We start from the raw sequence: 15,153 nt of genomic DNA, 5'->3' as shown, positions 1-15,153 counted from the left end.
TAATGTGAAAATAGACCAAACCCCAGCTTATTAGAATGAAGACGCTGCATGGTCTCACTTATATGTGGAAGCTAAAAGAAGTTGATCTCACAGAAGTAAAAAGTAGAACAGAGAATACTAGAGGACAGGAAGGGGAGGAGGAAGGGAGGGGTAGGAGGAAGGGAGGGGTAGGGAGAGATTTGATAAAGGATACAAAATTACAGCTAGATAGGAGGAGTAAGTTCTATTGTTCTACATCATTGTAAGATGGCTACAGTTAACAATAATATATTATACAGTTTCAAATAGGGAGAGGGAGGATACTGAATGTTACCAACACAGAGAAATGATAAATGTTTGAGATTATGAATATGCTAATTACCCTGATCTGATTATTATACATCAGGTGTATCAAAACATCACTAGCTACCCCATGAATACGAACAACTATTATTTGTCAATTTAAATAATTTGTTTAAAGAAGAGGTTTCTTGAGATTTTCTCAAGATTTCAAGCAAGTTAAAAATGGTTGCTAAATGTATGGAACTCATTACCCCCCAAGAGGTAGAATAGGCTAAAAACAGAAATAGCTTCAAAAATTACTTACATAACGTTGTGATGGCTGGCACTGCATTTCATACTGAGGGAAATCTGTTTTAGATGGGATAAGGGAGGACAGTTCTTCCTAATACACAGCCTTTAGCCTCACTGTCAGCATCAGTGAAGATTTGGGGTTGGACGACACACGACAGTTTTACTTAAAAAAAAACAAGCAGGCCAGGTGCAGTGACTCACGCCTGTAATCCCAGCACTTTGGGAAGCCAAGGTGGGCAAATCACTTGGGGTCAGGAGTTTGAGACCTATCTGGCCAACATGGTAAAACCCCGTCTCTACTAAAAATACAAAAAAAAGGCTGGGCACGGTGGCTCACGTCTGTAATCCCAGCACTTTGGCAGGGTGAGGAGGGAGGATCGTGGGGTCAGGAGATCGAAACCATCCTGGCTAACATGGTGAGACCCCATCTCTACTAAAAATACAAAAAATTAGCCAGGCGTGTGGCGGGCACCTGTAGTCCCAGCTACTCAGGAGGCTGAGGCAGGAGAATTAGTTGAACCCAGGAGACAGAGGTTGAAGTGAGCAGAGATCATGCCACTGCACTCCAGCCTAGGTGACAGAGTGAGACTCCATCTCAAAAAAAAAAAAAAAAAAAAAATTAGCCAGGCGTGGTGGCGGTTGCCTGTAATCCCAGCTACTCAGGAGGCTGAGGCAGGAGAATCACTTGAACCCAGGAGGTGGAGTTTGTAGTGAGCTGAGATTGCACCACTGCACTCTAGCATGGGCAAGAGTGCGACTCTATCTCAAAAGAAAAAAAAAGGAAGATTGTTTATATGAAGATGTATGTTATCAGTTATCAGATGCCTACCTAATATTAGGCACCAGGCTAGACATTTTTATATACATTATCTTTGATCTTTACATAGTACTAAACGATATAATAATAACCCCATTTCATAGATGAGAAAGTGAAGCTCAGCCAAGTCACTCGCTTGAGGTCACACACAGCCGGTAAATGGGGAGCTGGACTTGAAACCTGTGCCCAGGCTGGAGCGCAATGGCATGATCACGGCTCACTGCAGCCTGGACTTCCCAGGCTCAGGTGATTCTCCCACCTCAGCCTCCTGAGTTACTGGGACTACAGGTGTGTGCCACCACGCCCGGCTAATTTTTTGCATTTTCAGTAGAGTTGAGGTTTCGTCACGTTGCCCAGGCTGGTCTCAAACTCTTGGACTCAAGCAATCCACTTGCTTTGGCCTCCCAAAGTGCCGCATTTAACAGGCATGAGCCATCAGGCCCGGCCATGTGCATACTCTTTTATTATTATTATTATTATTATTATTATTATTATTAAGACAGAGTCTTGCTCTGTCCCCAGTCTGGAGTGCAGTGGCACCATCTCGGCTCACTGCAACTTCCACCTCCCTGTTTCAAGTGATTCTCCTCTCTCAGCCTCCTGAGTAGCTGGGATTACAGGCGTCTGCCACCACGCCCAGATAATTTTTGTATTTTTAGTACAGATGGGGTTTTGCCATATTGGCCAGGCTGGTCTCGAACTCCTGACCTCAGGTGATCCACCCGCCTCTGCCTCCCAAAGTGCTGGGATTACAGGCATGAGCCACCGCACCTGGCCTGCATACTCTCGATCAATGCAATACTGCCTCTCATCTCACCCGTTTCTTGGGTTTTTCTGTCCCTCATGCCTAAATTTAGTCTAAGTCTACCAGCCAAAATTCCAAAAATGGTGCTTTTGTCCTTTGCTCGTTGCTGAATAAACTGACCTCAGTCATTTATAGGACCAGTACATTTGTTCATATTCCTCAAAAGTCCAAAGTACCCAGCAATAGAGATGGGGCAGCTGGGTTCCTGAGGCTGAAACAAGAAGGGAAATGGGAGGAGCTAATATCGAGGGCCCAATAGGGATCAGGCATTTCACACGTTCCACCATGTAATTCTCATAATACTCACTTAGATTCCCATTCTAGAGTTGAGAAGACCGAGTCCCAGAGAGATTATGTGAAATACCTAAGAACCCATAGTGCATAGACAGCAGACCCAGAATGTGAAGCTGGATCTGTCTCATGCCAAAGTCCCTGGAAGCCAGGACAGGACATTCCAACTCTGCTCTCCTTTCTTCTAGGAAGGTCGGCTTACGAGTTCCTTCCATTGCCACAACTCCAAAGGGTGTTCTGCCCAACACTTTTGCTGGTAGGGGCTCAGGAGTTCCTTGCTATACAGAAATTTTGGTTGGAATGATATCTGTTGAATGGGTTGTGATCTGTCCCACCCTTTACCTTGTGAAAATTTTTCCTCGTCAGCTGTCATGCTAGCTTTTTTTTTTTTTTTTTTTTTTTAACAAGACAGAAATTCTGATTTCTCTCACTTGGGATTTCTCCACTTTGGGATATTGACATCGGGGCAAGATACTTCTCTGTTGTTGGGGGCCGCACTTTGCATTGTAGGATATTTAGCAACATCCCTGGGTCTCCGCCCACTAGACAGATATTGGTAACATCCCCCTCCCCCATCAGCTGTGACAACCAAAAATGTCTGCAGGCCTTGCCAAAGGTCACCTGGGGGGCAAAATCACCTCTAGTTGAAAACCACTGCCGTAACAGTAGAGGGGGTGCTGCATGATCTTTGTGCCCTTGTACCTAAAACTCAACAAGCCAATTCACCCCACCCCGGCCTCCCCAACTCCCTAAGGAATGGAAGCCGAGGAGAGATGACACCTGTGGGTGGAGTCTGGATTTTCTGGTTTGGGAAGGGATGTAGCACACAGATTGCTGGCCCTGTACTTACTTGATGCCCCCACGAGACGTTAAAAATGTAGAGCTTTCCATGTGCAGATGGCTCAAGCTGCTTAATTACCAACCGAAAGCATGCTAACATTTTCCTCTCTCTCTGTCCTTGCCTAAAACAGCCCACCAGGAGCAGCAGAGGCTTTAACAACAGGGGGCACTTGCCCTTTCTGCATCCTTATCACACACTAATTATTTTATTCTAAAGAGACAAAGTAGAGAGAATGTAACATATGATTCTGATGACAAACACTTTCTTAAAAAAAAAAAAAAAACTGTCGGCTTTTTCTAGTGACTAGAGCATAGGAGCTGGTTGCTAAGCAACTGGGAAACGGCAGACTCCTGTACTGGCCATGCTGGTTTCGGAAATGAGCCATAAAAGGAATTCCCCAGTGAGAAGGGATCCCATACCATTGCCTGGTTGCCATGGACACCATACATAAGTGATGGATCCTGGGTTACGGGCCCTGCTTAAGAAAAATATGTTGCCTCTGTTTAAGGCTTGAATGGTATGAGGACGATATAGAAGCCCTCTTCCCCTGCGTTATCCATGGGGGCATGTCCCCGTCCCTTCCCCATGGGCTTCCCCCAGAGAGGTCTGAATCTAAGTGGCTGAGACATTCCATCCAATTTCAGCTCTGCTTTTATTTAATGTGTTCCAGGCTTTGCTGGAGTTGGAAAGGAGTCTGCAATCTGGAAAGCAAATTTTTAAGCAAGAAAAGATGCTTCGGGTGGCAGACAGGCTGTCTGTCTATCATCCACCCGTTTGGGGGCCACACAGAGCCAAGATCAGGCACAAGGGCAACTCTCTATGTTCACGCGTTCTATTGGAGTTTTGCAAAACAAGAGAGATTAGCAGAGAAAAAGACAATAGCCGTGACTCCAAAATGAAATTGGCATGTCATGCAGAGCAAGGCACACAATAAACCATTGAAATTCTGTCAGAAATTAGAAACAGACTTCAGATAATAGGAGTGAAAAATGTGAGGCAAATATAAAGATATGGAACTTAAAATACGAAGTACAGGTTTCACCAGGCTTCCTATGGGAAACAGAACAGAACAGATACGCCTTAACATCATCGACCCTATCCTATGAGTAGGACACTTGGGACACTAGACTCCAACCCTAGGTGTCATGAGGATACGGGGGCCCAAAGAATGACAGTAATTTGCTCAAGGCCATAGAAGACAAAACATTGCTGACCATCCATACAGGACAATTCTGTGTTTTATTTTATTTTTTATTTTTGGAGATGGAGTCTCATGCTGTCACCCAGGCTGGAGTGCAGTGGTGCAATCTCACCTCACTGCAACCTCTGCCTCCCAGATTCAAACGATTCTCCTGCCTTAGCCTCCCGAGTAGCTGCAATTACAGGCACCTGCCACCACGCCCAGCTAATTTTTTGTATTTTTAGTAGAGACAGGGTTTCATCATATTGGTCAGGCTGGTCTCGAACTCCTGACCTCATGATCCGCCCACCTCAGCCTCCCAAGGTGCTGGGATGACAAATGTAAGCCACCGTGCCTGGCCTGATTCTGCCTTTTAAATATCACTACACAACAAATGACCCCAAAACTTAGCAGCTTAAAACAGCAAACATTTATTATCTCACAGTTTCTGTGGGTCAGGAATCCAGGAGCCTCTTAGCTAGGTGCCTCTGACTTGGGTGTCGGAAGGGCCACAGCGTCCCAAGGCTCCTCTGGGGGAGGGTCTGCTCCCAGCTCTGTGCCTGTGGCTGCTGGTGGGCCTCAGATCCTCCCTGGCTGTTGGCTGGAGACTTCAGTTCCTTGCTCTGTTGCTCTCTCAGTTGGAGAGTTTACAACAACATGGCAGCTGGCTTTCCTCAGAGGCAAAAAGCAGCCAAGACAGAAACTGCAGTCTTTTAAAATCTAAGCTAAAAGTGACATCCCATCATTTTTGCTATACTTGTCGAGTCACTAGGTGCAGCCCACACTGAAGGGGAGTGGATTCCATGGGGGCATGAGAACATGAAAGCCAGGAGGGGGGACCACATCAGTGGCCATCCCAGAAGCTGCCTACTGCAGTGGGCAAGTGCACTTCCAGGAAAAAAACCACGAAGGGAAGAGGTCAGGGATGGAGGTTGAGTTCCTTGGGCATGGAAGATGGGAGAGGGCAGAGTAGGGGGGCTTAGGAAGGGGCAGCTAGGGGATGCAAAAGGGAGAAGAGAGGGGAGGGAAGATAAATGTGAGAAGGACATAGTAGCAGAGAAGAAAGACAACCTGATGGTGTGGGAACAGGAAAATAGCTGGGGGTGGGAATTGCGGAGTTGGGATGAAAGACATAAATTGTAAGAAAACAGAGGAAATAGGAAAGGGAATGAGAAATGAATAGGAGGTATAAGAAGGTATAAAGACCAGTGGGAGGAGTAGGAATAGGGGGAGAAAGAGAGCCAGAAGCGAGAGGCAAAGAGCGTAAGCAGACAGTGCAAGAGAATGGGGAGAAAATTGTTAGTGAGGGGCAAGCTGCGGGGAAAGTGATGATAGGAAAACTCTACAGGAGAGACGGAGAAATGCGAGCTATTTTAGGGCTGGGGGCGAAGGTGGCAACTGGGTAAAAACGACAATAATATAAGAAGGATTTTTTGAGTACTAAGAATTTCATGTGTTACCTCATTTAGTCTTCATCACCAGCCAACACTGTAGATGCTGTTATTTATAGTATTTTAGAGATGAAGACATTGAATTTTAAAAGGATTAAGTACCTGCCTGAGGCTGTGCAACCAGAACGTGGCTGCAGGTGTATGGAAGCAAGGCCAGGCATCTTCTTGCCAGGCAACCAGGCTCAACCCGCAAAGTCAGGTTGGCCAAGGCAAAGGGGACTGCACAGTGGGGCGGTTTACTCCCTTATCCTTTTTTTTTTTTTTTTTTTTTTTTTTTTTTTTTTGAGACGGAGTCTCGCTCTGTCGCCCAGGCTGGAGTGCAGTGGCGCAATCTCGGCTCACTGCAAGCTCCGCCTCCCGGGTTCACGCCATTCTGCTGCCTCAGCCTCTCCGAGTAGCTGGGACTACAGGCGCCCACCACCACGCCCGGCTAATTTTTTGTATTTTTAGTAGAGACGGGGTTTCACCGTGGTCTCGATCTCCTGACCTCGTGATCCGCCCGCCTCGGCCTCCCAAAGTGCTGGGATTACAAGCGTGAGCCACCGCGCCCGGCCTACTCCCTTATCCTAACCACACATGGATGTCAGCTCCTGTCTTGTCTGCCACACCTTGAACCCCTGAGTCCTAGCACAGATTAGGAAGGATAGATTCCTCACCTGTGGCAGCAAGTTCATCAGAGCATGAGGGCCAGGGTGAGTGCCTCAGTTTATCACATGGACCCACATATTAAAATAAAATACCTCTGCTATACTGTGTAATGCTTTCTCCACGTTTGCATTGCTCAGAGCCATGAGGGCACTGTGTCTTGTTCTTCAAATCCCCTACAGTGCCTTGCACTGCCTTAAGCAGGTATTTAAAAGATAAAAAACTTTGTGAAACCAAACATTTGCTTCTACCAAATTCAATATGAAATGCTGCTGCAGCGAAGTGGAAAGTCTGGCTCTGTCCCCCAGGCTCAGTTCTTCAGTTGCTGTCGAACTCTCAGTAAATTACCTAACCACACTAGAATGCAATATTCTTACTAGTAAAACAAGTTGGCTAAATGATCTTTAAAGCTTTTTCTAGCTCTGAAATGTCACAAATTACATAGCCAGGACAAGAATTAGGAGTCAACATGGAAGTGGTCAATGGATCTGATACAGATGCAGGCTACCATTTAGGCAGACCTGATATACAACTGTTCTGGGTTCCATGTTGCCCAGATGCCAATTCATTAATATGGATCTCAAGAGAAGTTCAGCTCAACTCTCTTGTGGCATCTGTGTGCAATAGAGACTCCATGAGCTTAATTTTCTTCATCACCAAGATCCCTTTCTGACGCTATGTTAGGAACCTAGAGAGACTTAAAAACTCTCAAAGCAATAGGAGCTCAAGTAGGGCATGATTGGTTCAGCTGCCAGAGTGCCATTAGGGATAAAGAGAGCAGCGGGATTCACTGCGGACAAGAAGATCCAGAACTTCCAAGAGATGTTGATGGAATTAAGATGCCTGGATTGAATCACACTTTCAGTTGTGAGTGTGTTTGGAGGTGGTGCCTAGGAATAAAAGACACAGCTCAGAGTTATACCATCTGAGGGCGAGGGAGCTGGGGTATTTATATACCAACTCCCTCAGTCATTGGTCGAGGGCTGCTCAGGGGTGAGGGTGGGTGGTCATTTCTCAGCACTTCTACCTTCTGCATGGGCAGAGACTACCAAAACCCAAGAAAGCTATCAGGGGAAGATATATAAGTGCTGGCAGTTGGAAGCCAAGCCAGTATGTGCTGCAATGTAGAGGCTGAGAGGCTGTGGGCAGGACACCAGCAACATCTGCTGCACTTGGCTCCCTGGAGCACGTGAGAGGAAGTTGACTTTCTCTGTTGCTCCTGAGAGTCACCACCAGCTTTTATTGGTAAATGTCTTCTATGTGCATTTTCTACAAACCAAAAAAAAAAAAAATAAAGAAAGAAAGAAAGAAAAATGGCTTTTAGAGACTTGTCATTAGGGAAATGAAGTATTTTCCCTCAAAAACAGGCATCACATACCCCCATTTGGCCCCTGTCCACTTGGGCACTTTACAGATGGTTTCCCTGCCCCACCACAGTCCATGAGGTACCCAGGGATATGCAGACACTTTCAAAAAGCATCTAAGGGGCGAGCCTATGCCAAACATGAGAATCCACTGCTGGTGGTTTAAAGACCATATTGAAAATACAGGCTGTACATGTTAGCATCTATATCCTCTATCCACTGAAAATGATGGGTGGGGACATTTTGAAAAGACTTTTTATTAATCTATTTATTGTGGTCACTGGCTCCATTTCCTCATATTTCTACATAAAGAAATATTTTGAGGGAAAACACTTCACTTTTCTAATAAGTCTTTACAACCCTTTTTAGGTTTGCAGAAAATGCACATAGAAGACAATGTGTGTCTTATGCACAATAAAATGCTGGTGGTGATTCTCAGGGGCAATGGAGAGTTGACTTCTTCTCACATGTTCCGGGGATCTAAGGGCAGCAGATGTTGCTGGTGTCCTGGCCACAGCCTCCCAGCCTCTACATTTCGGCATATACTGGATTGGCTTCCAACTATCAGCACTTAACATCTCTGCCTGAGAGCTTTCTTGGGTTTTGGCAGTCCCCGCCCATGTAGAAGGCAGAAGTGCTGGGAAATGGCCACTCACTCCCACCCCTGAGCAGCCCTCGACTAATGACTGAAGAAGTTGGTATATAAATACCCCAGCTCCCTCGCCCTTAGGTGGTATAACTCTGAGATGTGTCTTCTATGCTGCCTCCCAGGGATCCTTGGCAGGATTTAGCCCCACTTATCCACAGTAGTAACCTACTTGATGTTGTATCTCTTATTGATGTCCTTCCCTTCCCTGTACCACTTCCTCACATCCCACTGGTGTTTCCTGACATTACTCCCTAGTAAACCATTTGCACTTAAACTCTTATCTCAGGGTGTGCTATGGGGGAACTCAAACTTCTACTAGGGCAATGGGAAGGAACAGAGAAAATAATTGTTATTTAAAGAAGGATTTCTGTAAGCAATGTATTCCCATGGTGCATTTCAAAATTTATTTATAGCTCATTACCTTCCTTTACAAAAATGCTACGGGATAGATTAGGTAAGAAGTGCTGCCAACTAAAGGCCAGTCAGAAATGAAGATAAAACAGCTGGGCACGGTGGCTCACGCCTGTAATCCTAGCACTTTGGGAGGCCAGGGTGGGCGGATCATGAGGTCAGGAGATCGAGACCATCTCGGCTAACACGGTGAAACCCCATCTCTACTGAAAATACAAGAAATTAGCCAGGTGGGGTGGCAGGCACCTGTAGTCCCAGCTACTCGGGAGGCTGAGGCAGGAGAATGGAGTGAACCCAGGAGGCAGAGTTTGCCGTGAGCCAAGATCGTGCCACTGCACTCCAGCCTGGGTGACAGAGACTCTGTCAAAAGAAAGAAAGAAAGAAAGAAAGAAAGAAAGAAAGAAAGAAAGAAAGAAAGAAAGAAAGAAAGAAAGAAAGAAGGAAATGAAGATAAAACATCTCTGAAATGGTCACAAAGGCTACTAAGAACATTGGCTTGATGTACAAAAATTCTGTTGACCTATGACTTCCCTTTGTTGTGAGCAATGCAACATACCTTTAGTAATAACCATTTGCAGCATCCCTTGAGATCCATGTCCATATAGTCACCTGGAAATAACATACGACAGGGGACAGGGCCTCTTCAGAGCAGACGATGCTGTGGCTTGGTAGTGCCCACAGTGGATCGTCTGGTTTGCCTCCAGCAGCATCTGGCCTCAAGGCTGCCCGAGTGCAGATGAATGGGGGATAGAGGAGCATAGATGTTGTAACTTGAAGGGCAACTGAAGAGGAAGCAGCTTACAGCATGTGGGCTCAATTTTCCCCGAAAAGCTCATAATATAACTGTCAAAAATGACACTATGAACCCAAATTATAAGATAATTGCATTCGGTCCCAAATTCAACACAATAAAGGTTATTTGCTCTCATGCCTTAGCAACTATCTCATAGAGGAGAGAAAAATACCATACAAAAACAAAATGTAAACTCGCAAAGCAGTAATAAAACCAGCACACAACTATTCATTTCAAGTCTATTTTGAAAAGCCTTTGATAATACCAGTAATTCCCCATAAAGCTTCTATTCTCTTGCCACAATTCCCTTCTGGAGATAGAAAAAGGTTTTGCTGTTCTACAGCCATTCCTTTTAGGGAGACAAAGTCTAAAGTCCACTTTATTTCCCAATTTTAATGTTTGTCATTCTTTAAAAAGAAAGAAAGAGAGGGAGAAAGAAATCCCTGATCACCTATATCCAGCTAAGCCTCCCATATAGGTAGGGCTTAGTGGCAATATTAATGTGAATCTTTCTTGTCTTGCACCACAAAATTCATTTAATGGTCTTAACAAGGTCCTTAAGCGAGCCCGAGAGCCTTGTCCAAAAGATGCTGAAACATTCCACTAAAAAATAGAAAATTCAACCAACAGTCCACCCATTTCCAGATATTCTGATGCTCCGTAGCATGCAGCCTGGGTGTTAACGCTTTGACGTCCTGGTTGAGCAGTTCCTCCAGGTGCCACTGGCAGGCCTACCCTACAACAGAGGCCAGGAGGAAGGGGCTTGGGGTACCTTTGGTTGCAAGAACAGAAATCTACTTAGACAAGTTCAAGTATGAGGAGGATGGTGGACTCCAAGGAACCTCGTGGACTCCAAGGAAAAGCTGAGCGATCAGGCCTCAGGAAGAGTGGGAACCAGCAGCTGTCACTCTGGGGGAGGGATGTGGTAGAGAAGAGACAGAAACACCTAGAAGGGTGTGCATGCATGGGCAATGATTAGACTCTTTGATATAGGAAGACAAACAGGAAAATATAGAAGAGGAATAGAAGGTGGGGAAAGAAGTATAGTAATAGGAATCAAAGAGAAACGGAAGAGATGCATAACCTGAGGAGTCATGACATGTCATTACAATCGCTTCAGCCAGCAGTCAGCAGCTCACCGGTGCTAGGCATTGGTTGTCCCTGACGTAGAATCAACCTGCGTAATACACAGAGGTTGCAAATACCAAGCCCTTCTGATTTACCCAAATTGGTCATTCTGGTTTACATGGAATTATGGCATATTTTCAAAAAGACAAAGTTGTATTGGTTGACAGGATGTGCATGGTCTCGATGAAGATCTTGATGAAAAAGTCTGGGTGACTTTTTATACTTAAGCTTTGACAGAAATAGTTCATAATTGTATTTTGGGGGCTTGGATGTGGACATCAGTTTGTTTCACCAGGTTTATTTTTACATTTGTGGTAGACATTCTTTGTCCCAAGATATATGTCTTAAACTTGAATAAACTCATTCTGAAATTCCACTTCAATTTTTATCAGAAATGTTTCTTCAATATGCATGACTTTTGGCCAGGCGTGGTGGCTCACACCTGTAATCCCAGCACTTTGGGAGGCCAAGGCAGGTGGATCACTTGAGACCAGGAGTTCAAGACCAGCCTGGCCAATATGGTGAAACCCCATCTCTACTGAAAGCACAAAAATTAGCCAGGTGTGGTGGCAGGTGCCCGTAATCCCAGCTACTTGGGAGGCTGAGGCATGAGAATCACTTGAACCCAGGAGGCAGAGGTCACAGTGAGCTGAGATTGCGCCACTGCCCTCCAGCCTGGGCAACAGAGTGAGACTCCCTCTCAAAAAAATATATACATATAGATACACACACACACATGTGTACCTATCTATATATATATATACACACACATATATACACATATGTGTGTATATATATTTTAATATATGTTTATATATGTATACATATATGTATGATTTATACATATTCATACATATATATGTATGATTTTTGTTTTGTTTTGTTTTTCAAAGATAAAGTCTCACTCTGTTGCCAGGCTGGAGTGCAGAGGTGAGATCATGACTCACGCAGCCTCAACCTCCTGGGCTCCAGCAATTCTCCTCCTTCAGTTCTCAAGTAGCTGGGACTACAGGTACATGCCACTATGCCCAGCTAATTAAAAAAAATTTTTGTAGAGATGTGGTCTCGCTGTGTTAACTAGCCTGGTCTTGAACTCCTGAACTCAAATGATCCTCCCCACTTGACCTCCCAGAGCACTGGGATTATAGGTGTGAGCCACCATGCCCAGCCTGTATGATGTTAAAGGCACTATGCTAAGCACTTAACATAGATACACAGTTGAATAAGACACAGCCCTGTCTTCATGGAGCTTATAAATTGAAAGTGGAGGGGATGGATGGAAGACGAGTTAGACATAATAGACATATACATCAGTAACCGTAAAGCAATAAAGACTATTATCTATGTCAAAGCAGGCTGTTCTTGAACCTTTCCCACCTCTCTGAACGGAACCCTTGACTCTCTCCTCTTCCACGTCCCCCCAGTCTCCTTCTGTCTAAATCCTATCCTTTCCTCCTACCCATTCTATAACCTTACAGCCTCGTGAGATCCTTCTGTAGCAGGTGATCTCTTTGGAGCCTCTCCAGTCTTAGTATTACTAGAGGCTGAATAATGCCTTCACGACACCCTGACTCTCCTAGCCCAGTGGAAATTGCTCAGGGAGATCCTGAACTGTGGGAATTTGCCGGAACTAATGGGGACCTGGACTCCTTTTCCTGCTCAGACACTCACTAAGCTCTCACTTGTGGACTCAGTCAGGACTTCACATGTCCGTTTCCTCTCATAAGAGTTCGCAATGCTTTAATCAGGGTGGAATGTACATAAATGTGCATGTATGTGTGTGTGTGTGCACGCGTGTGTGCACACACCAGAGGGGGAAAGGTAACTCTGATGGGCTTTCCAACCTTTCATTCCCTCTCTTGCCTTCCTGTCCACAGCTGCCTCTCAAAATCCAGGTGGGGGACTGCCCCACACCACCCAGGTGTTGACAGGATCTCATGTCTTTAGCATTTCCTCCAGCAGCCCTGTCTTGGGAGGGAGGCTGAGCCAGGTGACTGGGGAGATGCTCCGTGGCTGGCCGCATGGGAGGGTGTGTTGTCCTAGAAACCCAGTCCCTGGAGGTAGATTTGGGTACAAAAGTTTCTGCCCCCATTCCCTCTGCCCTGATTCCATGGGTGGCAGGGATTGAATCTCAGCATTTTCTAGTCTGCCTGTTATCAGTGTCAACGCTTTCCTTTCATCCAAAGGTCCTCACCAGACACCTCTGGCCTGCAGCCCCAGTGCCATGGGGGTAGTGATAAACTCTTATTGCCTTCAGCCTACAGACCCTGGCCGAAAGCTTCTGATTCTTATCAGAGGCTGAAGGACAGGTTTTACCAGAAGTTCCTATCCCCCAGCTTGAAAAACAAGTTCATCCACTCCTTTACTCCACACACTGGAGTTCTATCTTATTCTTGAGAAAAGATCAAGCACCCCACCTCCACAATGACTCTGGAACTCACAGTGGGGTCCCAATGTGGATGCTGGTCTCTACAGTGATTTTTTTTTGTGAGACTGAATCTCACTCTGTCGCCCAGGCTGGAGTGCAGTGGTGCGATCTCAGCTCACTGCAACCTCTGCCTCCTGGGTTCAAGCACCTAAAGTGATTCGGACCAGCTGTGACAGTGTGCCTGGCACTGAAGGGTTTCCTGGGACTTGAGATTTTCAGTGCTAAGAGTAGGAAAGCCCCAAGCAAACTGAGATGAGTTGATCCTACGACCTAGAACAGATCCCTGGACCTTGTAAACCAGTTGCCCACCCTCCATGGGACCTAGAGCTTTGCAAAAGCCTATAAGGGGACAAAGAAAAAGTGAGATCTGGAATAGCAGGCTGCAGCTGTCCTTTGCCTTATTCAGACCTTTTGCTGTGTTCAGAACTGTCATGTGCACATAGGATAGTCTTTGCTCCCCTAAACTTGGATGGGAAGGAGTGAGGAGGAACAGGAACCGCTGGCATCCAAAAAGAGGCTGTGGCTACATCTCTGGGCCATGTTTTATTTTTCTGGAATCCTTAGTGGCACAGTATCTAAAGAGAGACCATGCATGTGCTCTGGGACCCTTAACTGTTTTAAAACCTCTGTCTTGGCTGGGCGTGGTGGCTCATGCTTGTAATCCCAGCACTTTGGGAGGCCGAAGTGGGTGGATCACCTGAGGTCAGGAGTTTGACACCAGCCTGGCCAACATGGTGAAACCCCATCTCTACTAAAAATACAAAATTAGCCAGGTGTGGTGGTACATGCCTGTAATCCCAGCTACTTGGGAAGCTGAAGCAGGAGAATCGCTTGAACCTGGGAGGTGGAGGTTACAGTGAGCCGAGACCACGCCATTGCACTCCAGCCTGGGCAACAAGAGTGAAACTCCATCACAAACAAACAAACAAAAAAACCCTCTATCTCTATGTAGAGTGGCCCTAGAATATGCCCTGATTTGGATCAAATCATTGGGCTTGCCTCCTCTGGAGAGATGTGAGTTTCCTCTGTCTTAGAAGCCTCTGCTGTGTAAGTATCCACAGGATTTGTGGTCAAGAGATCTGAGCTTTAATCTTTTTAAAGATCTCTGTGATTGATTCATGGAAAAACACTTAATTTCTCAGCTCTGCACCTGTAAAATTGATTGAACTAAGGTTTTGTGATTAAGATTTCTTCTGGCTTTGTGGTTCATCTCTTTCCCTCTACACACACACACACGCGCGTGCGCACACACACACACACACACACTGTATTCCACTGTATTTCTGGCCATTAACTCTCAGTGCCATACCCAGCCATATTGGAACCTGAGGCCAAAAGAAAAAATTAGTAATGCAAGTCCTCTCTTTATTTAAAATGTTCACGTTTTGTTCATCGTGGTTTTTTTTTTTTTTTTTTTTGCATTAACTCAGATTTTTAAAATATTTCATTACAATGTTCCTCTTAATCTCCAGACATAGAAAAAGACCCTGAAGTCCCTGGATATGCTGGCTGCCAACATTATGAAATACAGTGTGGCGAGCTGGAACACAAGGTCCTTGTTGATATTGAATTACTGAAGAAAACTCCCCTATCTCTGGCCACTATGCGGCCTGCAAAGCATAAAATATGTACTATCTGGCACTTTACAGAAAAAGTTTGCTAACCTCTTATGCCAAGCAATTCTGAGTCAAATTTCCTGTTACTTGCAACCATAAAAATTCTAAGTATTACACTCCCCTGAACTCTGGCAGCACCAAAGTACTTGACGCTACTCAAA

This window comes from Symphalangus syndactylus, chromosome 20, assembly GCF_028878055.3.
Source record: "Symphalangus syndactylus isolate Jambi chromosome 20, NHGRI_mSymSyn1-v2.1_pri, whole genome shotgun sequence".
Lineage (NCBI taxonomy): Eukaryota > Metazoa > Chordata > Mammalia > Primates > Hylobatidae > Symphalangus > Symphalangus syndactylus.
This window is presented reverse-complemented; position numbering follows the sequence as displayed.